The 26,630-nt window shown below is 45.5% G+C and overlaps 1 protein-coding gene across 1 annotated transcript in view; it reads left to right on the top strand.

Moving 5' to 3' along the window:
* Positions 1–8,835: 8,835 nt before the first annotated feature.
* The window catches only part of ECH1 (enoyl-CoA hydratase 1), a 147,079-nt gene continuing 129,284 nt past the window's right edge, over positions 8,836–26,630 (top strand). The window contains exon 1 of the mRNA XM_078871839.1: positions 8,836–8,854. The gene's annotated coding sequence lies outside the window, so the exon portion shown is untranslated. The remainder of the gene's footprint in view (positions 8,855–26,630) is intronic.

The following is a 26,630-nucleotide window of genomic DNA, read 5'->3' as shown; positions in this document are numbered from 1 at the left end:
AATTCCCATTGGCACCTCCAAAATCGATCCATTTAGCAAGCCACCAACATAATGTCGAGCTCATTAATTGCCCCCCTCTACATTTGCAATATTGGCGGCTGCATTATTTAAAAAACGTAGCAGTACATACTGGCGATGTGCCTCGATGGAAACATGCTTTAACTGCCTCGATCGTGTGTGTGTTGTTTTTTTGCGGAGAATAAAGGCAGTCGGAAAGGGTTAAGACCGTCATCCATTGGGCGGATGAAAAAAATAAATAACATGAATAAAACGGAATGAAAACGCACGCCGACAGCTCCATTTATTAGCGTGGAATGCGGTGAATTTCCAAGCGATCATTTGTTAAGTCTGCATTTAGTGGCGCTAGATGAATGCCACGGAGAGCCGGAGATTACCCGGCGAGTTTGTCGTCCATTTGGGACGATTTCCCAATTCCAGTACGGCAGCGTGGCCACTCTTTGAAATCCAATGATGCTTTTGGAACATATTATTTAGAATTTGAGCACACGAACGATTGTCAAGCCCCATTTGTGAACAATCTGCTTGTAAGCACCTCACATCGCTCTCATGCATTCCTTGCGAGGTGCTCAGCAGGGTTACAAATTTTTTTTTAGCTTTCACCAATGTCAAAGCTGCCAAGCCCATAGCGTCTCCCCCGCCTCAAACGAGCAACGGGGCGGAGCGCCCGGCGCAGGAAACTCCACATGCCCCATGGAGGGAGCGAGAACCTCCGACTGATGATCATTTTCTGATTCCTCACAAGGTGTGTAGACATTTGTAATTTTTACCGTGGAAAAACGACGGACCAAACTTGGGATTTCACTGTGAGTTGAGTGCTCTTACCATACCGCCACCTGTCTAGATGCACGCAGTTTTATACGGCGGTCTATTAGAGCGCGCCCACGGATAAATGTTCCCAATTGCTGGCCTTGAGCAGGGAGACTTTGGCTTGACTACTTCATGCGGTGCTGCTGGGACCAACAGCTTGATAACACGACGACCCGCACGTTGGTCCATAATGGGTTAATGCAAAAAGTGTGGAGAATATCGCGCAAAGCGGTTTCTAAAAAAAAACCTTCAAGGCATCCTCAATATTGCTGCTCTCCCACACTATGGCTACGCGCAATCCTTTTCCGCTGTGCAAAGCGAATAAATAAATGAATAATGAATAAGCAATAAATAAGCCATCCTGCATCCCCCCCCACCCCGTAACCTGCAAAATTGTAAGATGCCCTGCTCCTTTGTGGCCCTACCATGTGTACACACAGACACACAAAAAAACAACCCATAAAGAAAGTGATTCTGTAATGAGTGCTGGGGCCACAAAGGGTTTGGCCACGGTGACACATCGCTCTATTCCCGAGCTAAACATCACATCGCTTTCTCTCGATAAAGGGAGGCCATAGAGAGCAGAGTGGAGCCAGTCCCTGTATTCCATTCCCCGCTATGACAGCTGCCGGTTGCGTAATGGCCGTCCGTTTATCTGCCGCGTGAGCGGTCACACGTGGTGGTGCTGGTGGTGGTGGTAGGGGGCACGTGTTGCTTTCGCCGCAGACTTGTGATTTTTTTTGCGCGCAGACTTTGCCACGGCTGAACATTTTTCACAAACTCCGGGTTGTGAGTGGCCACGTTGGATGTTCTTTCTCCATGTGCTTTCCACTCTGTGCCTCTTCTCATATGCCGCTGTCCTCGTATCTAATTCCAATGTATTCTTGCCATCACGCCCTCCATATCCCTCTGCCCTTTCTGCCATCCACGCACCTGTGGCATCTCCAGAGACGTTCTAATCTATGGGTCTCTGTGAGTCCGTGGGTTTCTGTTGCAAGTCTGTGGGTCTCCAAACTCCATAGCCCTTCTAATCTATGGGTCTCTGTGTGAGTCTGTGAGCTTCTGTTGCAAGTCTGTGGGTCTCTAATTTCCATAGCCCTTCTAATCTATGGGTCTCTGTGCGAGTCCGTGGGTTTCTGTTGCAAGTCTGTGGGTCTCCAAACTCCATAGCCCTTCTAATCTATGGGTCTCTGTGTGAGTCTGTGGGTTTCCCTTGCAAGTCTGTGGGTCTCCCATCTCTATAGCCCTTCTAATATATGGGTCTCTAAGTATTATTACTTCAAATGATAATTTATTTGCAAGCATCCTTGGTTTAATGATCGAATAAAATTTTGACTTGCAGTTAACTCTAAATATTTAAATTTATGTTTGGTAAAGAATAGTCGGCGACAAACCCTTTCCTTTGCTGTATTGGTGTTTTATATATTTGAAGCTTCATCGACCATTAGCGTTCACCTGCAGACCACTGCCCATTAATTATATAACAGCCGAACAGTAGCCACTGCACAAATAAAACATGGAAAGAAATGCAAAAGCACCATCCACAAGACGGTGTTTTTATTTGTTACCGGGGTTTTCGAATTTAGCATTTCACCATTAAGTGCAGCGATGGTTGAGTTGCGGCTAAAGATCATTTAGATTTATGTTGTATGTGTTGTAAATGTTGATGGTGGTTTCCAGACCCCCAGAGCTACAATATGAACTCCACAAAGCTCCAACAACCACTTATCTCACCAAGAAATTATCTTCCCCACCATTTCCTTCTCCCTGGGGGATTTGAATATTTCATGAATACATTCAAAGTTATTTTATTTGTCCCTTGGAAACGTTGAAAATTGGTGATGCAGTTTCTTTTTTTTATCGTCACCCATTAATTACCTGCCAAAGATGCACCAGGTAGACTTCGTTGAGAACGGCAAGGTGTCTGCTACGATGAATGCCTTTTGCAAAAAAAAAACGAACACAGGACACATTAATTCGTAGCTCCTACAAAAAAAACTGTCTTAAACGGGTAAGGTGTAAGCATGTGATAGACCGTGGGCTTCAGGCAGAACACATTGGGCGTCCGTCTAGAAAGTCATCAGATTCACAACCGACTATCTTCACAGCTCCCATTGTACCAATGAAATGGCGTTATCCATCTACCGAGTACGGTATTTCACGAAGAAAACATATCCCAAAGTGGACCGGGGGGGCGGGGAATGACCTGGCCCCAGTTATTTTATTAATACCATTTTACATTTCGACGTGGCCCCCACATATAAACGAACGATGGACGGTGCCCCACCTCCATCGGCAGCTCTGAGTTCACCGTGAATATGTTGCATCCCTACGGAAATTACGGTGCGTGGTACTTGTTTATCAACCTCGGGGGACATGATGGGCCGAGTGGATCCCCCAGCAGGGATTTAAAATCACAATGATACGGTGGTGAATAGGGCGCTCTTGCCATACGGCCTTCGCATCATGCACTCGCTTCGATAAATTACCACCGAAGTTAATGGCCAGCCACGTGGCATTGCGGTTATGATGCTCAATTTACAATCCGAAGGCTGGCAGTTGCAACCTCGACCAGACGATAACTCAACCTATCTGCCCCTCAGCATCAATAAAGCAAGGACCGCGTCAATGGTGGTCATTCTGTGGAGAGAATTTCATCCGCAAAAGCAATGTGGAATTTCCACCGTTGGCTTCATGACTGCCGATACAGGAAGAGCACCAGTCCATTGCTCACTTGAGCAAGGAAACTCCATCGGGTGCCAGCTGGGGATGCACCCCCCCCCCCCAAGCGAGCTCGCTTCCTATCAGAGGTCGCAATCGGGTACCCGATACCCGTACCCTACCCGATACCCGGCTACCCGTACCCAGCCGGGTACGTTCATATCCACAATGATAGTTTACAATTCACATGGTCAATTTGAAACTTATTTAACATTTCTATTTTTACCAGGTAAGGCCCCACTGAGTTATTTTTTTAAGAAGCGACCTGTCTGTCACTAATGATGGCTCAACGAAGTGGCTTATCACGCGGACATGTGTATGTATAACAGCCAAATGCCTAATCAAAGCGCACAGAGTGCCGTGGTTGACACGAGAGCTGGAGAGGAATTGGGAGACACAAAGACTTTCATTTACGTACAAACCTTTAATTGGAGTACCGACCTAATGTCAAGATGCAGCAGATGCGGGCAAAAGTCTGCGTGGATTTTTCTATCGGACATTGATGGTAGAGCTCATGCGTTGATGCTTAACAAGAAGAAGGAATTCTAAAATGAAGAACCTTCTGTATTCGATTCGCATGCAATTCACCACAATTCACCGCTACGTGTCCCTTGAGAACGGAGTTATTGATCTCTGAAATGCAGACAATACTTTACAGACATCCCCTCTATGCACTCGTACAACGCAGTATATTCAGGTAATAAAGCTAATGAGTTATCGTTATAATATACCGTGGTGCATAATTAATTCATATTGTAATTACATAGAAATACCAGTTGTGCATCATATGCCGGTAATGAAGAAAGGGGTCTGTTTGAGAATGAGCGTGTGTGCGTGTGTGTGTGTGTCGGTGTGTGTGTGTGGTGAGCTGTAGTGTCGCGGTTAGCGCTACGCTGCGCTATGAACCCGACCACCCGGGTTCGATTCCCGCTCACAGCCAACACCGGTGATGATTATCTGAACCGTCCAGGGCCTCCCCGAGGTCGACTCAGCCTCAAAATGAGTACATGGTGCGGTGTGTGAACATCGCCACTCGGGAGACAAAGGCGGTCGGGCGTGGTGCTGGCCACCCACCCCCTCGTGTACCGTCCCGGCCTTCACAGGTGCTGCTCGCTAACAGCACTTGCCCCTACCATACGAAGATCTTTGTATTTTACATATATGCGCACGTATGTGGATGACATTACTATCGCTGGAGCCCGTTTGCGTTTACCTTTGTTCGACTTAATTAGCAGTCAATTGGACTGTTTAAACATTTTGTATTTAACAAACAAAAAAACCCGCAAGCAAACCGCATGAAAGATGTGGAAGATTGGGTACCAATTAAAAGCAGGTACAGAAGATGTTGTCGTGAGTAGATGTCGAGATCTGTTTGTAGACTTCTAAAAAACGAACGAAACCCCTTCTTGCGTTAGAGCCCTTTGAAGTTAATTTGATGGTAATATTACCTTGTTGATGTTTGATCGGTTTTTTTTTTTAACAGGGGGAGGAAAATCCTTCAAATTTCTTCTCAAAGTAACACAATATCGATGGTTATCCTATGGGTACTAACTTTGTAAATATTTGTTTTTATTTGACCAGCCCACTGAGCTCTACAGCTCTTTTTTCAGAAGCGACCTGGCCACCGACGACAGCTCAATGAGGTGGTTCTTCACGTGGAAACGTGGAGTTTCCACCACTGGCTCAGAGTTTGCAGCTAAGAGCTGTGCAGTTGTTTATTTTAGGGAGTCGGCATTTTGATTTTCTTAACACAAACTAACCAGAGCAGAGCATTGTCCTCTAGCCAAAGTTAACACCAACCCTTTATTTTATGTGGACATTGTCTTTCCTTTGATCGTGAAACCTCACTAAGCCTCATGGGGCCTTTTCAGTAAGGTCCTGCCGTGTAATATTTGATCCATTTCTTCACTAATATTTTGCATATATGAGGACACTTTAGTAACCTGCCCAGACGTTTGAAAACCCACACACGCGCCAGAGGATGGCACACAACAGGCTCTACATACACAGGTATGTCCTGAACCCACTTGCTGTACTGTCCTCTCTTGGATACCTACCAGCCCAGCAGTGTGGAAGTGTCACGCTCGTGATGGTCTTTGGGGCCGTCCATAAATGACGTCACGCACCTAGGGGGGGGGGGGTCAGACATTTGTGACGATGTGTGACGAGGGGGAGGTTTGAGAAATGTGACGTCACATCAAAATGCGCAACTTTAAATAAATATACTTTTTAATAAATGTTTTCTTCTACAACATCAGAGTGCAGTGGCACATTAAATACGCACTACAATGACAATAGTTTAAAGCGATTTGAAGCATGTTTTATTTGGGGGGGGGGGGCAGAGCTTTGTGACGTCATATTTGAGGGGGGGAGTCTGACTTTTTGTGACGCCGTGTGACGAGGGGGGGGGGTCAAAAATCGTCCAAAATCGCGTGACGTCATTTATAGACGGCTCCTTTGCAGAATCCACCAACCCTGCCTTCAGTGTGTGGACCCACTTGGCCGGACAATAGAATGGTAATAAATAAATACGTCACCACACTTGGCCATTATTTAAGAATTAAAACCCCCTATCTCTCTCTCATCACACCTACAGTTAGCACAGCTGGGTGCTTACGGTACGAAAAACGTTCAAGATGCACAATACATACTGGGACTCTACTTACAAACATTTGACCTACGAACTTTCAGAGCTACGAACAAACCTGTCCTCATGCAATTGCATGGCTTGCGCCTTTACCCTTCGCCTATAAGACAGTGGCTGTTCCTACGCGGCGATGGGGGTCCTGCTATGAAAATGTGGAATTTCCACGACGGGGTCTGGGCCACAAAGGTGACGAGGGCTTCGCACTGCGGCGCTCGTTTTAGCAGAGAGACGGACTACTAGTTAATAATACTTCTGTAATAACAATTTACAAAGCGCTAATCACGACAGGGCGTCCTCAGCGTGCTAAAACGTAATTAAAAATGCGTGTGCGTTTTTTTAAAAAGAATGGGTTAAGATAGATGAAAGGACGTGAGGTGAACGAAATAAATAAATGTCCTGCTACAAGCAAGGGGTTTCAGCAGGGAAGCACGGATCGTGGAAAAAGTGGTCCAGGGAAGGGAGGGGACATGGGAGGGGGGGGGATATTCAGTTCCAGTTTCATGTATGAGGTGTAGCCCTGTGAGTCATGCGGCTCTTGACTCGGGTGCAACCGCAACAAACAAAAACATGACGACGCGCAACAAAAACATCCAGGAAAAAACAGCAAAGTCTTCCAAGAAAACAACACTGGGCATGCAGTCTTCTTTGAACCATTGTGACCTGCAGCTGTATATGTGGCAGCAACATACGGGGAGTGGGTTGCAACGTCTTTCCAGTAATATTTAACATGTGGTAGAAAAAAAATGAAATAGGTTATGAGTACTAAGAAACGTTTAAAAAAATCAGCTAATGAAGAGATATTTTTTATAGCAACAATAAGGAATCAATGAAATATCTTGACGCTAACGAGCATTAATGCATAAACACACATTATATATATCCAGGCTGTGACCGCCTATTTACTGATGCAAACTTTTTCTTGCAGAATTAGGGATAACTCCCAGCGTTCGGTGATGATCTCAATGCTGCTGTTAGCTTCGCTCATCCTCGGTTGCAAACGGAGCGTCGTTGGAGCCAGATCGTGTACTTACGAGAGGCAGGGCCTCGCAAAAACAAAAGAAGGCTGCCCCAAGGGTTGTTTGTCCAACAGCTCCTCCTCTCGAGGTTTGCTGGTCGAACGTTTGAAAAGGGAAAAAAAAAGTCTAACAGGTTTGTGTAATATAGACTTTTCGTGTAGACACACTGCTATAGAATAACACGAAATCACGGACAGTGTTAGCAATGATGCATGAGTGCATTACCGTATTTTCTGGATTATAAAGTGCACTTTGACCCCCCTCCCACTATTTTATTTTAAATCAAAAGTTGCAGGTGCGTTTTATAATCCGGTATATGTGTGTGTGCGTGTGGAGAGCGGTAGTGTGACGGTTAGTGCGCTGTGTAACGAACCCGTCGACCCGACTTCGATTCCTGCTCACGGCCAACACCAGATACACTTATCTGAACCGGTTCTGGACCTCCACTCTAAGTCGACTCAGCCTCAATTGAGTACCAGGTGTGGTATGTAAACATCGCCACTTGGGAGACAAAGGCGGCCGGGCGTGGTGCTGGCCACCCACCCCCTCGTGTGCCGTGCCGGCCTAAATAGATGCTCGCGAACAGCACTTGTCCAAACAGTCTGCTAAGGCTATACGGGGTATCTTTGTCTTTGTTTTGTGTGTGTGTGAAGAGATCATCTCAGTCAGTCAATCCACGGCACCTGGGCCTGTCCCGTGACCTCCTGCCAGCGGGCGCTCGACACTTCTTATGGCCTCAACGTGCACATGGCCTGGCACACGTGCCGTGGTGACGTCACCGCCACTTAGTAGCGAGCGGCGGTTGTTGTTGTAGTAATTAAAACAAAATTTACACCGGGCACAGGTTTTTAGGGGTGTGCCTTACTCTCCAGAGCGTCTTATAATCTGGAGAATACGGTGTATGAAAAAAAACGAATGACCTCTGGCACTACATCATTGCCTGGCCATTACCATTGCCTTGCAGCTAGAAATATATATATATGTATGACATAGAAATGTTTCAGCCGAGGGCTCTGCATTAAATAACCACCACAATTATTTTACAGTGTATCATAGCGTGCTCAATAGGTTTTTTTTTATTCCGAAAATCTCACACTTCAAAACGAGACTGGCAAAAAAGAATTGCACGTCTCATTTGCCAGTAGCACTAAATACTGTTATTGTTATATCATGCGAATACTATAGCGGACACGACTGGTATAAATGCATGTGGACGACCTAAAAGTATTCTATTGAGAGGCAAACCCCGATTTTATGTCACCCCCTTTAACGTCGTTTTGCAAAAACGTCGCCACTTTATGAACACAACTACCCGATTTGCGTCACTTCAAACCCACCCTTACGTCGCTGACATCATCATCATGGCCCGTCCTCTTTCGTTATCCGTCGCCTCTCAGCCTTCGCCTCCACCACCGCCACCATGTAGATCTCTTCGATTGACGTCGTTTCGATAATCGTCGTCGCACCTTTCAGGAACGCGCCCCCGACGTAAACCGGAGATATCGCTGGACAGAGAGAGAATGGTCCCCGCCCATCGTCTCAATCCACCGTCCGTCCACTGCTGGATGAAGGCATCTCGACTCTTGCACTCCCTCGTGGGCCTATGATGAGGGCACTCCCGACGACATTCCCATCGCTCAAGGTCTTGCGATACCACAATCGGTTTCAAGGAAACCACTGTCAGTTGTATTGTATTGCTTTCTTCTTAACATTTAAGTGTACCTGTCCCAAATTTATTAAGTGTCACTTTTATGAAACTGCCTACATCAGATTCTGACTACATCAGTTTCCGATAAATCAAATTCCATTTCATAATCTACAAAAGCTAGACAGAATGGCATATGATATTAATTCATTTTTACTAGATTCTGAAAGATAGTGGATACACATCACAAGTGGTATAACAGGTGTATGCTGGGCGTTGCACTGAAACAGAAAGGAGAACACGTGGATCAGAGTCAGAGAACAAATGCAAACTAGTAGCATCTTATTGACTGGTTGTATGTATGTAGGACTTCTTTCGCACCGTATGTAGCCGACAGTGCTAATCGGAGGTGCGGGCGAACGACAACAAACTACCCACAAAAAGCAGTTCTAAAAAAAATAGTTTTCAATCTAGATTTAAAAGTGTATAGCTCCAGTGACTCCCCAATATCGGACGGGGAAGAGCGTTCCAGACGGCCGCAGAAGCGCGTCTGAAAGCGCGCGATGAGGTGCCCCTCTTTCTTCAATGACCGAGCCAAGAGCCGCTTCTGTGACGATGACCGGAGCTGTGAGGATGGTTAACAAAGGTAAGTTTGGCATGGGCAGGACACATCACTAGAACGCAACATCTCAGATGGATGAGACCGCTGGCAGACTGGCAATCGGAGGAGAGAATTCGCCCAAGAGGATGAGATGGAGCGACGAGATCTTCGGATATGCAGGAGCGAGGTGCATGGTGGGTACTACAGGACTGGTAGGAATGGCAATGACATGGGCAGGAGGCCTTTATCTAGCAGTGGATAGGAACAATACATGAAACGCAACGATTTACTGTGAATTGCATATAGTAAATGCCGGCATCTTGTGGATTCTATTCAATTCCATTAAAATAAGTAGAAATAGTATTGTGTATACAGAGGAAACACTCAATTGCAAGGGTGAATGCTTGTATGTTTGACTTTGCTATGTTTTATGTACCCTTGACGCAACCAGCACAGCAACACGCCATACACATTCACGTTTTATTTTGTGAGCAAGAGAACATCGCACGGTGTCATTGAGCTCACAAGCCAAGTGGCACCTCAATTCAGTCAAATGTTAATATCCTCAAAAATGTGTTGTGTGTGTGTGTTATTATGCGCAGCCAGTATATATCTCACAATCAGCATTATGCACCGATGATATAAGTAGTATCCTCTGGAGCCCAAAAAATCAATTCCGTGCGTGATCGTTATGGAGAGAAAGAGCGAGCGAGAGCGAGAGAGAGCGAGCCAGCGAGCACAAGCGTAATGAAGGCATGAAAAGAAAGGTGGCAGAAATGTCATTTTGAAGCAATCACAGTTAGCTTGGGGGCAGCAGGAGAACTGAATTATTTCTGGATCTCGCACGCTAAAACGGCTAAACACACACATACAAAACACCCTGCCGACGTGTGACGGGCTTTTTTTCGATGGCGAATGGCCATTGCATTATTTAAGAGCGAAATCATTTGCCAGACAGTCATGTGGATATTTCGGTAATCAAAAATGAAGGGGGTTAGTAAAGGGGGTGGGTGGGTAGGTGGGTGGGGGCGGTGGTGAAGGGATGGGGAATTGGGGATAGGTCGTAAAGGGGTTACAGCCATATAGGACCCCCACTACCAACCACACACCCACCCACCCACCCTTCAAAATCATTCGCATTCCCACACACCCATGAGCGAGAGCAAACAAATTTCGAATCTGTCCCCAAATTTGCGGCAGGACTTCAATTTTAATGTTGATGGATAGCGATACGGAGTAAATAATTCAGGCGCAGATTATTATGCCGATTGTGAGAGGGCCCTCGACAGTGATTAGGTGCCCGGCAGAGGTCGATGAGACAGGCATCCTGAGCAAGCAAAGGGGGGCTTCTCTGTCGCTGTCTTGAATCTGCGACCAAAAACGAATCACGGCGTTAAAATAGGAGCGGGTGTAAAGAGAACTATCTTCTTGGTTCTTTCGGTAAAGTCACGTAGAAGGGAAGTAATAAAATAATACAAATTAAACATAATAATTTTATTATGTATTATGTTTTATTTGTATTATTTTATTACTTCCCTTCTACGTGACTTTACCGAAAGAACCAAGAAGATGAATCCCTGCAGTCACGAAAGCTTTACATCGAAATGTAATTACTTTATTATGTTTTATTTATTTTATTTTATTATTTCCCTTCTACGTGACTTTACCGAAAGAACCAAGAAGATGAATCCCTGCAGTCACGAAAGCTTTACATCGAAATAAAGAGAAATAGTTGTATTGTGGTTCGCAGTCACAAGGTTACGAGTTCACGTGAGCAGTCGGAGGTCGACCAGGCTCGTAGCCAGATGAGATGGAGTGCGGGGCAGCCTCTGGATAGAGCAGTGCCGATGGCCACGTCATTTCGAAATGCGCCCGATGTCATCACATCACGGAAGCTGAGCAGATGTTGAGCCTGCTCAGTACTTGCTTGGGTGACCACCGGGGCCTGCCAGGTGTTGTAGGCATGGAGCAGCGAGGTGGGTTTTCTCTGGGGGTTTTTCTCTCTCAAATTCCAACCCACATGAAGTGAAATTCTCATGAATGGGAATTGGTCAAATATAAATATCGGAATATTTATTTATTTATACTGGAGGAATCCGATGAGTTGTTAGAAAGCTCTTTTTCACAGATGTCCAGTAGTTTAAACACGTTCCTTCCGGAGTGGGCAGGTAGGAACTTGGTTGGACAGCGCGGCGTTCAGGGGGGGGGGGGGGGGCAGTTGGATGAGTGGGCGTGTTTACCCTTCCCCCCCCCACCCTCCCCGACATCGTCAACCAATCGCGGCGTAGTTCGGTGTTCGGTGGGGAGGTGCATGGGTGGGCGGAATTCCAGATATGCACGACAGACAGACAGACAAATAATCCCTGGTGGGCAGTGTGGAACCTGTTGTTCCTACCTGTATAAATGTCCAGTTGGTCCACGGATGTCCAGTAAATGCAGGACCCTGCCGAAAAGAAATGTCTCGACACATAGCTTTCGTAGGTAAATTGGCATTTAGCATTCTGCTAATTTTGTGGGCAAATGACAGCGTTTGTGTATGTGTGGGGTACTGCTTGGAACGTAAATAATCTAACTTCAGTGGGAGGGGGGCGCACTAATTTCTTGCAGAGAGCCACGTAACGATGCAAACATTAATATATTATTATCGATTCTTAAGCTCACGATACACTCCAGTTGCCACATTTCAAACTAAACTAAAACTATTTTATTCAACTTTACCAGATAAAGCCTGCTGAGCTATTTGCTCTTTTCCAGGAGCGATCTGGCCACAAATGATAGCTCAACGAAGTGGCATATCACGTGGACATTTATAGCAGCCAAATAATCTGAACGCGTGGATGTTGATTCTAAATGTGGAGGGAAAAACCGGAGGACCCGGAGAAAAATCCGCGCGACCATGGGGAGAAAGAGACATGCAAACTCAAAATATACAGCAGCAGGCGTCAAGGGTTGTGAACGAAACCCACGACCTCCTGTATACCAAGCGAGGTAGTCAACATCTCACCACCGCGGCGCCCCCGCAGAATCAATTCTTGAATAGAATCGTGACCTTGAATTCTAGCCAAGGCCGTAATTATAATGTATATTATTCAAATATGCTCAAAATGTCCCCCCCAATATTTTGCTATAAAATAGATTTCTGTTTATATGATTGTGGTTATGGTTGTTACTTTATTAATCCCTAATCTCTGCCATTACATACAATGAAACAAGAAAAGCTAAAAAAGAAAAAACAGCAATGTAATACAATACACTATTAGACAATATTGTAAAAAATTAATAAAAAGTCCATCCTATGTGTTTGTGAATTTTTTTTTTATTTTAGGCAGGATATTGGCAGGAGATTCGTTTTCAAATTTAGAATTTTTTTTTCTGGGGGGCGGGGGCCCCAGACCCCCTGGAAGATTTGGTCCCCCCCAATGTTGACTCCATGGCTACTGCCTTGAATTCTAGCTGGTCAATGAATCGCCAGTGGGGTGAAAATACTCCCACCCCAAGTGTGCTTGTGCAATCCTCACACATGCCCACGTGTAAGATTTGTTCAATGTATTATTAAAAATGCATGCGAGCTGTTCGATGAAAACAAAGCTGGCATCAATCGGAAACTGGCGCATGTGTGTGTGTGTACATATGGTGGGGAGCGGTAGTGTTGTGGTTAGCGCGCTGCACTACAAACCTGGCGACCCGAGTTCGATTCCCGCTCACGGCCAACAGAAGTGACGATTATCTGAATCGGTCCTGGGCCTCCCCTAGGTCTACTCAGCCTCAAATGAGTACCTGGTGCGATGTGAAACAAAGGAGGCCGGGCGTGGTGTTGGCCACCCACCCCATCGTGTGCTGTGCCGGCCTTTATAGGTGCTCGCTAACAGCACTTGCCCCTACAGTCTGTTAAGGCTATACGGGGGATCTTTGTGTTTTTGTACATATGGTGCTGTGAGCTAGGAGCTCCAAGTACCGGTTAAGTGAAAATACAATGTCGGTTGTAACAGCTGTGTTGTTTTAGTCGGGTTTTCATAAATACAGCCACAATATTGCCCGAATGGTTTTGTGTAAATGGAATTACTGTGTTAAACGTCGTGGAACCAGCAGCAATACTCCAGCAATTATTTGTCTAATAATGCATCTACAGACCGCTGAGCATGAAACATTATTACATACATTACTGCTATAATCAAAATCCTGATGGGATAAAAAAAAACTTAGCGCCGTAAATTTCTGTTTTGTAACATTTTTTTATTGTATACTCGACTTTGGGATAATGAGAACATGAATGTGGTAAAGGAGAGAAAAGTTAAGTGTGTGTATGTGTCTGTGTGTGAATGTGTGTGTATTTGTGTGAATGTGTGTGTGTCTTTGTGTGAATGTGTGTGTCTTTGTGTGAATGTGTGAGTTTTTAGCTGTGTGTTTGTAGGGAGTGGTAGTATAGTGGTTAGCGTGCTGCGCTACGAAACTGGCGACCCGAGTTCGATTCCAGTTCACGGCCAACAACAGTCACGATTATCTGCACCGGTCCTGGGCCTCCCCTAGGTTGACTCAGCCTCAAAATGAGTACCTGGTGCGGTGTGGAGTAAACATCGCCACTAGGGAGACAAAAGCGGCCAGGCATTGTGTTGGCCACCCACCCCCTCGTGTGCTGTGCCGGCCTTCAAAGGTGCTCGCTAACAGCACGTGCCCCAATAGACTGTGAAGGCTATACGGGGGGTCTTTGTCTGTATGTATGACAAAGACAAAAGTATTATGGAGGAGTCGTGTGGATAGTGGTTTTCACACTGCATTATGATCGCAGTCACTTTGGATAAACTTCCAGCAATTCAATTCACATCCACATTTGAGTGGAACCTCTTCTTAACTTGACAAACACGAGTTCTCGGATCTTCGTCGTTGGCGACACAATGGCTTTGCGTTGTTACTCTATTGTCTTCATCAACTCGTCGTGCGTCACGATGGTACCAATAGGTCAGTGCATTATAAATGGGTGCAGTGATGCATCCTTAATCACTTTCATATCATTTGTATTCCTGTAATTAAGCTAAAAGTCAAAGGGCCAGATTCGCATCCCGATGAGATGGGTGAAACAGGTCGCCTTGGTGATTTCTTACATTGTAAGGTTGTGGTTGTCGCTGAATGCTGATCGAAGTGGGGGAAAGTAATGAAATGCACGGACGCTTGCAATCTGGGTCCAGATTGAAATGTACATGGGAGTCGTGCTCATCCGTACTGGCGCTCCTCTGAGCCGGTGTTGGGAATTCCACATTCCTATGGCGGGTCAAGGCTGTGACCGTAAGATGAGCACTGTTGATTAAAATGCCGTGGCAATAATTTTTAATTGGCCTCTGTTAGGATGCTTGACGTGACCACATCCGGCCAAGAAATTCGCTGGATTCCATCAAATCTCGGAAGCTAAGCTGGCTCGAGGCCTGATAGCGTTGGCAAGTGCAGTGACGGGAATTTGTCAGTATCGTAATTTCGTGCTCTCACGTCGATGCTACCTACCTTCACCTCGACGGTTGATTGACACGGTGCTGGACGTGAAAGGACAGGGGCTGACTCGGCCACCAACCTGGAATTTGAATTTGCAACCTTCTGAATGTTAGTCGGACACGTGGGCCAAGGTGTAACCCGTCAGGGTAAATAGCAGACGATTAAAATTACGGAAGAAGGTGAGCCAAACACTTAAACGTGAATTACTTACTTCATTAATTGTTACAACGTACATTTTAGCTCTGGTGCCAAATCACACACTGCCATAGACCGGCACCCCAACTTGCATAACAATCACCACGCCTCGCATGACCAGTCTGTTCATTTGAGATTACTACTTTCAGTTATGGCATTTAACACGATATTTTAATGAGACTCCAGCCACTGAAATCGGAAAGCCCAGTGGTATGAAGAAAAAAAAAATATGACTTCACTTCGAAATTCATATGTGCTTAATAATGGATGTGAGTAATGGAAATTGACGGGTTATAATGACCTAAACAATATCTGTATTTAGGTTGAGAGGAGTGGATATTGAGTGTTTCGCCCACCACATTATCAGTGCTTGGAAGACTGTTCGTCAGATCTCAGAAGCTAACCAGCGTTGAGCCTAGTTAGTACTTGAACGGGTGATCACCATAGCTTGCCAGATGTTGTAGGCAATGCAGAGGTTAGAAATAATAAAATAATAAAAATAAAACATAATAAAATAATTCTCACGACGTCGTGAGAATAATGTTATTATGTTTTACTTTTATTATTTTATTATTTCCATTCTACGTGACTTTACCGAAAGAACCAAAAAGATGAATCCCTGCTTTAAATCGAAAAATGCAGAGGTTGCCGGTTAGATTCTAACCGAAAACCTCTGCATTGTAGGTCCAGTGAGCTAACCATTACACCGCCGTGGTCTTATGAACCTAAGCTGCACAGGAGAGTCGATAGGTGTCAGCTCAAGCCCCTCAACCACTTACTCGCTGCTGCCTTGTCTTGCCTGGCTGACTGCCATTTACACTTGCCTGATTTTCCATGGTCCATCTCAATTGCTGCCCTTCATCAGGGCAGCAATTGAGATGAGCTGCCCTTCCTCCGCTTTATCTCCTTGCCCTCCTCCAATCTGCCCGAACCCTTTCCCCCGTCCTCTTTGCCAGTAGCCAGCATGCAGGCTGCTCCGTGAATCAGCGAGCAGGCAGAAGTTATTTGGTGGCTCGCTTCCAAATGTATTCAAAAGCGAAATGGCTGGGCTGATCAAGGCTTTCCCCCCTCCACCCCCATCCACTGGAATCTTAAGGGCTGCTTGGCGAAAGACTCAAAGGCAGCATAATGAGCATACGGCAATCTATATTTAAGCTTTGACAGTTCAAGGACGGTTGACTGCAATGTTGTTTTTTTTCTTCGGAAGTGGGCGGTTTTTTCTCCATCTCTCTCTCAACGCTGCCGCCAAAGTACCACAGTGGCGCGACCGTTCAGCGAGCTCCTCTCTCGAGCGAGCGAGCGACAGTGAATGCGGCAGCAAAAACAAGCCGCGCGGTGTCTGCCCGCTTGTACGCGCTGGCAAATCCATAACGCAGGTCGTTTTTTTGGTTGGGTTAGATCGCGTAAATATATAATTGTGTCGGTAAACCCGCCACCACCCGACGCAGCCAATTAGTGAGGTTATTCTCGCGTTAACAGAACGTGCCAATTCGTTACTTGGTACAGCACACCGGTGTGTTGGAGAGCCACGCCACACACAACATTTAGAATCCGAGTACTATGGGGAGCGAAGGTGGAGTGGTTAGCGCATTGTGTCAGATGACTCGACAGTCTGAGTTTGAGTCCCGGTCAAAAGCGGTGGGTGATATCAGAACCAGTCCTGGGCCTCCACTAGGTAGTAAATGAGTGTCTGGTGTAGGGTTTGAACATCAGCACCATAGAGACAACAGTGGGCAAGTGTTGCACCGGCCATACCACTACCCCATCGTGTGCCACGTGGGCTTTAGTGGGAGCTCGCTAACGCCAATTGCTGCAAAGGTCTGTAATAGCTCTACGAGAGAAATGTAAACTATTACTAGCTAGGGTCTTAAAAGAGCTGGGATGATCATGCGAAGGATAAAGGACAATGAAATTGGTTGGCTGACCTCAGACCTTTGAAAAATACAAATGCTTGGTATGCTATTGCATAGCTTTAACCAATTTATAAGATCACAACAAATCTCTTTGTGCGCCACAGCATTACAATTGTAAGAAGCCGTAGATGGGATTGATGGTTTTTTTCCATAAACTATTTGGTGTCCAGTAGAAATCAATCTTTACAAATCGGGACGGGCTTTTTGCAAACAAAATGTCGTATCACTCCTTACAGCCCTGAGCCAGTGATGGAAATTTCACATTCCTATAGTGCGAGGGGGGGGGGGGCACGTTTTTCCATAGATCAACCGCTGTTTAGTTCCACCACGAAGTGATAGCTGTGTTGTCGTCCCCGGTAGCTTGAACAGTCTACTCCTAACCGGGAGCTGAACTCATGATTTCAAATGACAAACACCCCACCGCGCACTTTGCTGCCGTGCCCCTTGGATCGATTTTGTTTTCTGGCACCGTAATGCTACAAAGGAACGTTGCAATTAGCGAAGGCTTCTATGCCGAACAAACAATATACCGCAGTAATAGTGCGCAGAATTAAACCAATTTGTAGATTAATTTTGGTGACATCGGCTGGGAAAAGTATTCAACTAAAATTGCTATCGTTGAGAACCTAACTAATTCAGAATGCGAGGGGCATGACAACCGGTAATTTTGACGCACATTACTGGTTCCGTACACTTCACCAAATTACGGTCCTCATTTTGTGACAGTGTCCTAGTTTGGCTTGGAGTATGTCACTTCTAATGAAACTAATAACAATAATAACACCAATTCTCGTGGACCCTGCCATAGCAATGTCGAATTTCCATCAACATCTAAGGGCTCTGAAACATAACTGAGCAACACCCAACGCTCATTAGAGCGTGAAACTTCACAATTTATTTCCATAATTCCAACAAACAACGTTCCACTATAAACATCATAAACATGTCAACGCCATCTCTACATTCTTAACATATGACTGTTAAAAAAAAGTTTTCGTTTAGTTTATATACGGACATATATATTTTTAAACAAGTGTTGTTAGGTGCGGCGTTAATTGAGAGTCTTTGCATACTTGGAATGTCTCGATTTCAAAACTATTGCCACTAGGGAGACAAAGGCGGCCGGGCGCGGTGTTGGCCACCCACCCCCTCGTGTGCCACAGTAACGACCTACATAGGTGCTCTCTAAAAACAGCACTTGCCCCCACAGTCCGTTAAAGGTTATACGGGGGATCTTTGCCTTTATATACGCTGCTGCCTATACGATTGGCTGCCAATGCCTTGGCTGCGCCGCCATCCATTCTCACCAACGGCCGTTCAAATTAGCGCTCACACGTCACTCCCCCAAAATCATCCCTTTCATTCACTGCAAAGCGGACGAATGCATTTAGGTAAAGCTATCGTGCGCGCACTCGTGCCAATAACGAATTGTGCTCTCCGTGACTTCACTGAAAGCTCCGTCGCATTGAACGCCCGGCTCGCTCTCAAAGGGGAGGCAGTGTAATGATGGCGATGTGATTTGTGACAATCGTGTTCTCTGCATCGCACGAAACGCCTCGCCGGGATGTTTTCTACGCGCATAAACCCCGGACGCGGTATGAGATTTTCAAAGAGCTGCCCTTTTAAAAGGGCTCATTAAAGTATGTAGATTGCTGGAACAAAATTGGTTTTAATCATTGTTGCAGAGAAAATACGGGAACACACGGTAATGAGCCTAATTTTATGCCATATTAAGTTCAGATGAAACGAATTTCAGGCCCCAACCTCGTATTTACTCTCCAAATGGCCATTCCTGCAGCTTGCCTTTGATGCCAAAAGATGCTGGCGCTCTATCTTGCAAACGATGTACGCGCATACTACAAATACGGGACTTTCAGCGTGGTGCACAAATAGGTATTCCCCGTATGAAAACATGTATACATATTTAATGACGATTCCATGCATCGTCTACAAAATTTAATTAAGTGGTGTTTGTCTTATTATTTGGGTGTCAGCCAAAGAAAAAGCCTCAAAGGTTCCTCCTGAAACGTTTTCAAGTTTCTAGCAAATAAAATATCAGCCTTGCAGCCTTCATCGGACAACATTGGGCTGCAACCGATTGCGCTCAAACGATTCAAGACGGCATCGCTCTCCTTTGTCTATTGACTGCTGGATTAATGTTTTCCCCATGTTGTCACTGTCCGTTATATTTACTCGACACCACGGTCCATCTCACACGTGTGCCAAAGATTGACCTCATCCCTCCATCCTCCTGAGTGAATTCCCTCCCTCGGCTGCCGCTCCGTCACCAGTCCCGTCGAGAAGCCGTGAGCCCCTTTCTCGCGACGTGGTGCTGCACATGCCCACTTACTTTTGACAAAACGGTCAAACGGTGTGTCTCTTGATTTTGCCGAAACATCAGATCCATCTGTTTCCCCTCGCTCTCTCTCGGTGTAATTCCCGAGCAAGTGTCTTTCCCGTGCTCCTTTGCACACGTATTGAATAAAAATCGGAACCTAATTACAGGAGGTCAACAACATCATGTGGTCTGTCGCGAACTCTGTGAGCACCATGGGGCAGCATAGCCGTGACCCTTGACCTGGAAGTGTACGTCATTGTGCAGAATATACCTTAAGTGTGACAGTTTAATAGGCTATTGATTAAGTTTAAAATTCGCGAATACCGAATTATATGGCCTAGTGTCATGAAATAAGACACGTAACAAAAGTAAATACCGAATGATAATTGTAAATACGGAATTGTAATTGTGAACAGCATAAATGAAACTATTGTCGAGCATATCCCGTTAATATCTAGTGAAAAAATGTAATTGATAATACCAGATGGAGCATACAAACAAAATTATACCCTGCAAACACAGGCATTATAGACACTGAAGATGGCTATGCGCATATGTATGCACATTAGTACTAAATTATTCACATGGAGCAGTGAACTGAAGTCTCCAAACGACACGAACCATGACTGGGAATCAAACTCAGGTGTGCCACGGTACATAGCCCAGTGCACTCACCAATGCACCAACATTTTCTGACAACTTTTTTTTTCACTATTATCATCATTATCAGCAGCCATGATCAATCCACTGCTGGACGAAACCTCCCCAAGCCGTCGCCATATATCACGATCCTGCAATGTAATAACCCACCTAAGCGATGTAATGATCTATATTTTGTTCATCCGGATAAATTAATCGGACAAATCCTGGAATTGCAAACATAGCCACTGGCGCGACTTTCGAAAAGCGAACACGAATTGAGGATGACATTGTATATCCACATCAGATACAATTTTGCACATCGGAGAGAAATAACAAGCATCATTCACTACGAACTGCCAGCGATGTCTCCTTCGGCACCTTCGTCTGGATTCGTCCACTTTAGGGGCGAGCCGAGCAATTTGAGGGCCCGCTGACGGACAGAACTAATTAGCCGAGCGGAAATGCTTTACTAACGCGCACGCCCGCGCTGACACCAACGCAGAGGTCGCAAACGGGTTTTGATTCCTTACCCGTACCCGTACCCGGCCGCACCAGGGTCGCAATCGGGTACCCGTACCCGGCCGTACCCGTACCCTACCCGTACCCGGCCGGGTATCGGGTAGGGTACGGGTATCGGGTACCCGTTTGCGACCTTTGGGATGAAGCCATGTTGCAGGCGCGGGTGGGTTGATTCTAGGAACTTGAATTGTGGGAAGAGACAAGACGTTGGGAAATGAGTGACAGTTACTCACCAGTGACTCACGGCCTACCCGTACCCGTACCCGACCGCACCAGGGTCTCAAACGGGTACCCGTACCCGGCCGGGTACGGGTAGCCGGGTATCGGGTAGGGTACGGGTATCGGGTACCCGGTTGCGACCTCTGCACCAACGGCGGCTGGCGTAGCGAGCGAGCCGTCAGCCTCCTTCCGCCCCCACCCCCTCTCCCCCCCCGAATCGCCGAACAGCAACGCAAAGACAAAACGTTGAAGCCGCCAGCTGTGCGCGCCGCAAATCGGCGTTCGCCCCGCTGGCTCCCGCTCGGGCTTGCGTGCGCCGCGCGTGACGCAGCACCTGCTGCTCAGACGCGGCAAAGATCCCTGTTGGCAGAGCGGGCCGCCGAAAAGTGTTCTCGAATGCTGCTGCCGGCGGTGCCGCGGCGGCTGACTGGCAGATGGTTTGATGAGCCTTTGTCTGCCCCCCCTTTCCGCCTCCGAGGCAGCGTTGCCAGCGGATGACACTTTGCTCCCCTGCCAAGGTGCGGGCTGAAAGTCTTCCCGAAGGACGCGACTCTCGCTGAGAAGGCACCGCCTCAACGGTTAACCCATTTGAGAGGGGGCTGCCTGAACGAATGATTGATACGTTGATCTTTTGTTGTTGTTGTTTTCTGTCCATCCCCTTTGTCCGTTCGACGGCTCATTGAATGAAGGCCTCACCCGCGGCTGTGTCGGTCACGGCGGGTTGCAGATTTGGTGACGTTGGATGGATATTGCTAATTATATGCGACACCACGTGCATGCATATCTGGTTGTATACGTGCAACACTCTTGTGACCCTGGTTCCCCTTGAAAAAGATACACTTAGTCTCAAAACGTTTTGATATTCATCATAAAGATTTTTGGGCTTAGATCGCGTGCATGTAAATGTGTCGTAAACCCACCTCCACCCGACACAGCCAATTAGTAAGGTTTGCCAAGTGAACATGTACATTATAATGAGTTACGTTGACATGCAATTATGCAATACATGTTACCGGTTGGTTAAACGCACAGCATCGCCTTACTGTTTTTAAAACCGGAAACAGAAAGGCGTCTTCACAATTCTGGCAAATCGCCTGATGAAGTTGGTTGCAATCGTCAGTGAAATGTCGTCAACTCACACAACTGCAGTACTGAAGTAGTAACTCGTTGGCTGTGTCGGGTGGCGGTGAGTTAATGACACATTTACATGTACGCAATCTAACCGAAAGCACTTATGAATAATATTGGTCAAGAAAGCCTGCGTGTTAAATTGTTTTCATATTTATATATGTATGAAGGATCGAGAACAAAAAAGACTGATTCAAATCTCACTTACCACTGATGTTGGCCGTGGGCCGTGGCCGTGCATTGAACTCACACGGCTGGGTGGGTGGGTGGGGGAAGGGGTGGGGATAGAATTGGACGAATCTGAACGTTCCTAGGAGAAAACGTAGGGCAGGATATTTTACTAACATCACCATGGATTACCGATGTAATGCCCGCTGGCTGAGCGCTTGGCTCGCGATCAAAAAAGGTTGTGAGTTCAAATCCCGGTTCGGGGGGCTGACTGGTCCCATCATCCTGAGAGCCACTTTGTGGGAAGTTGACAATGGAAGTTAACAATAGTTTTACTATCCTGAGACTGCAACTTTGTGAGAGGAATCTGTAATTTCACCCCACGAGCTAAGAGGCACCACAGAGATGTTCATTTAAATTACATAAATATTGAGGCCTTCGTTACTAGTACGAATATGACAATATCATGTTAACGGATGAGGGCCTCCCCATGCTATGCCACTCACGGGGACTTTTTTAACCATACTTCACCACACTGGTCAGTACAGGTTGGTGAAAGGCAGCCTGGGAATCGATTCAGATACCACTCGCCGCCGATGTTGGCAGTAGCTGGGCATCAAACGTCGGTCGCCTGGTTCCTACCTCAGTCGACTCACCACTGGGCCATCAGTCCATTGCCGGAAGACCATCATTAACAAAAGACGTAATGCGGCCCAGTGTTTTCTAGCAATGATCCTTCAGAGACAGGGAGACGTGAGGCACCACAACTGTTATTTAGAGTTGGAGACGGACGTTTTCAATGCGTCGCCTTGAAAAATGACGTCTTCATTCGCGTCAACGTCTTCTTTCCATTTCTTTTCTCTCCTCCAATAAAATGCTCATCGCGTGGACGCCTCGCATATCCGTACGGTGTCGATTACATGTGTTTCTATGTTGTGGCAGAATTAAAAAAAAGCAAAACGAACAACGTGGATAAACAAAAATACATATTTTTATAAAGTTCTCTCCCCCACTTGTGTACACATTATTGAATGTTAACCCTTGCCACTTGGTGCAGTCTAAGAAGAATGACTTTTGATTTAAAGCTTTCGTGACTGCAGGGATTCATATTCTTGGTTCTTTCGGTAAAGTCACGTAGAAGGGAAATAATAAAATAATAAAATATTAAACAATAAAATTCTCGCGACGTTTCGACTGCAACACAAGCAATCATCATCAGGTGTGAAATCCACAGCAAGAAAATTGTGAAATCCACAGCAAGACAATTTTCTTGCTGTGGATTTCACACCTGATGATGATTGCTTGTGTTGCAGTCGAAACGTCGACTTTGCCTCTCCGAGTCAGCTCGTCAATCACAGCGTTTTAGATTTGAAGCTTTCGTGACTGCAAGGATTCATACTCTTAGTTCTTTCGATAAAGTCACGTAGGTAAAAAATGAAATTAAAATTAATAAAAAAAACATAAATCACGACGTTTCGGAGGCAACACAAGCTTCCGTCTTCAGGTGAAACTATCACAGCAAAATATCTCCGAAACGTCGTGATTTTATTGTTTTTATTTTTTTATTAATTTTAATTTCATTTTTTACCTACGTGACTTTATCGAAAGAACTAAGAGTATATATAGTCACAGCGTTCTCTCGGCACGCGAAATTCGACATCGTGGCCCACAACACGCGGTACAACGCGAGGAAAAAACATCAGCGAGATGACCCTATCCAGACTTTAGGCCCAAACAACCCCTGCCTGAGATTGGAACTCTGAACCTTCTAGTTGTGAGCTACGTGCTTTAAGCACGGTACTCCACACGCTCAAAACGTGCGCGCGCGTGTGTGCGGAGCGGTGGTGTAGTGGTTCGCGCGCTGCGCTACGAACCCAGCGACCCGAGTTCGATTCTCGCTCACGGCCAACAACAGTGGCGATTGTCTGAACCGGTCCTGGGCCTCCCCTCTAGGTCGACTCAGCCTCAAATGAGTACCTGGTGCGGTGTATAAATATCGTCACTGGGGAGACAAAGGCGGCCGGGCGTGGTGTTGGCCACCCAGCCCCTCGTGTGCTGTGTTGGCCTTCATAGGTGCTTGCTAACAGCCCTTGCCCCAACAGTATGTGAAGGCTATACGGGGATCTTTATCTTTGTCATTTGTGTGAATGCACGCATAAAAAAAAATACACACCAATATATTACTCTCCACATAATACAGGGTTTTATAATGAGCATTCACGCTTTAAAAGGTTGCCATATAATTTATCTTTCCTGATATATTAATATTTAAAGAGCTGGAGCTGTTTCCATGTTGCTACTAGGCAAACCATTAATAACGCGAACAACCCTGGTGTTAAAATATTTGAATGCAAAAATCAACTGTCCGTCACGGGTTTAATTATATCTTGATTATTGCACTGGGGATGTGGTTGGTTTTACTATAGCAAATTCTCTTTAATATGCATGAATGTGTGTAATGTAGCCATGCATACATGTATGCAAACTACATTTACGCGTAATTATATGCTTTCACTGACCAAAAAACGCATTGTCCACATTCCTCACAAAATAAAACAAAAGTCATTTACTCCATATTCCAATGAACACTGGGCTTTACTGATCCCAGAGCCAGTGTGGAAATGCCACCTTCCTAAAATTAGTTAAAATTTATACGTAGGCTTACACGACTTATATAATGATTCATAATGTTGTTTTGGGGGGGGTGGCTACATCGTGTAGATATAATAGCAATGTATCGAAAATGTAACCCTCCACCAACCCGTTAGAACCATTCAAAGCAAGTTAGCAACATTTTGACAATACCTTTTTCTAAAAATGTCAAAATCGTTATTGTTTCAACACGGAGGCTTTCGCGACCAATATTATCCATGACAGAGTTGTTTTGCGTTAGATCGCGTAAATATAGATGCGTCGTTTAACCAGCCACCACCCGACACAGCCAATTAGTAAAGTTTGTTACGTTAACAGAACGTGCCAATTCGTTACTAGTCCAGCACAACGGTGTGTTGTAGATGTTGTGGCTTGGCTCTCCAACACACAAGCGGTGTGCTGTACCAGTAACGAATTGGCTACATTCTGTTTACGTAACAAACCTTACTAATTGGCTGTGTCGGGTGGTGGCTGGTTAAACGACACATTTATATTTACGCGATCTAACCCCCCGAAAAGAAAACCCTCTTGTGGATTTTGATCGCTTGTCAAGATTCCTCTGGTTTGCTGAAAAAACACATCAATTGTAACATTTGCCCACGTGACAACTTGATTTGATTGTCTGTGTCGGGTGGTGGAGGGTTATGATGAAAAAACATTATATATATCTGCATGATCTAACCTAAAATAAACTAATTACAAACATGAGTCTGTCCATAAAATGAGAAATGTTTAGCTCATTCAAAGTGCTGCTCATTGTACGGACCCCAGAGAAACACAACGAAATTCATTTATATGAAGACAATGCTGGAACATTGTCTCTTTTGAATGAAAGCCCTTGAATACAATAAATACAGGAGTAGCTGGATTTTGAGATGCTTCTGGTAGAAGCAACACGTGATTACAATACACTGTGGGGGCGGGTGGAGGAAGGAAAATGATATCTTCTGATATAAGCACACTACTTCGCATATAAGCACACCTGGGACTTGCATCGTATTAAAACGTAAACTAAAATCTCATGACGCAATGAAAGCGTTCTGGAGCACAACACATACAAATTCAGGATTCAACTTTTGAACTGCCAAATTAACAGCAAAATGTCCTGGAGTTGTGCAACGAATGCAAACACAAAGTTAAATATTATACCAGGGAGTGCAGTAGCCGACTCCCGATCAGGACTCCTGATCAGGATCTGAACCTGCAACCTTGAGTTGGTCGGTCACTCTATTAAAATTCCGAACCACGTGACTCTCACCACTTTATTAATTGACAATAATCAGGGCGATCCATTCATAGATAACAAACTTAATGAATATGGCGAAATTATTGGAAAAAAAATCATTTTTTTTCCTGAGCTTCTACACACGTCCCCTACCAATCTCACTCGACTGACACACTTTGTCCAACATAAGCCGGTCTGATGCATAAGCTGAGGTCATTGATATCTCAGTGGGCTGTCTAATTGACATATTAGGGAAGTTAATTGACTGAGACAGTGACATGATGTAGTCTTGGCTGTGTTATGAGCAAAGATAAAAATTGATTTGAAGGGGCGCTTAGACATATTTCAATTGTAGTCGTGAGAATACCCATGTTGATGAATGTAAAAAAAATACGTCAAGTTTTTTTTTTATATACCTACCAACAATATAATAGTGTATGAGTATAGGGAGTTGCGTCACAGTGGCTAGTATATTGTATTACGATCCCATTGACCTGAGTTTCATTCCTGGCCATGCACAGTACTGTTGGCAAGCACTACTTCGGGCTGCTCATGAGGTTTACTCAGCCTAACAGGAGTACCACGTTCCCAGGTAACACATTCCTGCGGAGGGAGCTGGTAGGAACGTTGGGTTGCTCGTTCAATGGGCAGGGTCAACGGCGGCGTGGTGCATTCCGCAAATATGCCCGACT

This window comes from Lampetra fluviatilis, chromosome 33, assembly GCF_964198595.1.
Source record: "Lampetra fluviatilis chromosome 33, kcLamFluv1.1, whole genome shotgun sequence".
NCBI lineage: Eukaryota > Metazoa > Chordata > Hyperoartia > Petromyzontiformes > Petromyzontidae > Lampetra > Lampetra fluviatilis.
The sequence above is the reverse complement of the archived record's forward strand: the minus strand, read 5'-3'. Positions and strand labels throughout refer to the sequence as shown.